Here is a 346-nt window from a genome sequence, read left to right on the forward strand (position 1 = left end):
AAGGCTAGGAAGAGCTCCATTTACTAAGGGATTATTTTAATTATTTGAGGTGAGAAGCTAAGGCCCAGAGAAGACAAGGGCTTTGCCAGATGTCACACAGAGTTGGTGATGGAGCTGAGATTAGAACCCAGGACTCCTCCTCTTCATGGTTCGGGGGAACTTTCCTCAGGGCTGGTGAATAAATGTGGCGAGATGGGGTGTGTGTGTCTCTCCTGCCCTTTCCCTCTGGACAGGGGACAGGATGCTGGGGGAAGAAGGGAGAAAGGGGAGGCTGGAGAAGGGCGGGGGAGTCTCCCGCACACGTCAAGGCTGAGATTAAAAAAACAAAAATACAAACCCCGCGATT

The sequence above is a fragment of the Bison bison genome, unplaced genomic scaffold (genome assembly GCF_000754665.1).
Source record: "Bison bison bison isolate TAMUID 2011002044 unplaced genomic scaffold, Bison_UMD1.0 scf7180017864068, whole genome shotgun sequence".
Classification (NCBI taxonomy): Eukaryota; Metazoa; Chordata; class Mammalia; order Artiodactyla; family Bovidae; genus Bison; species Bison bison.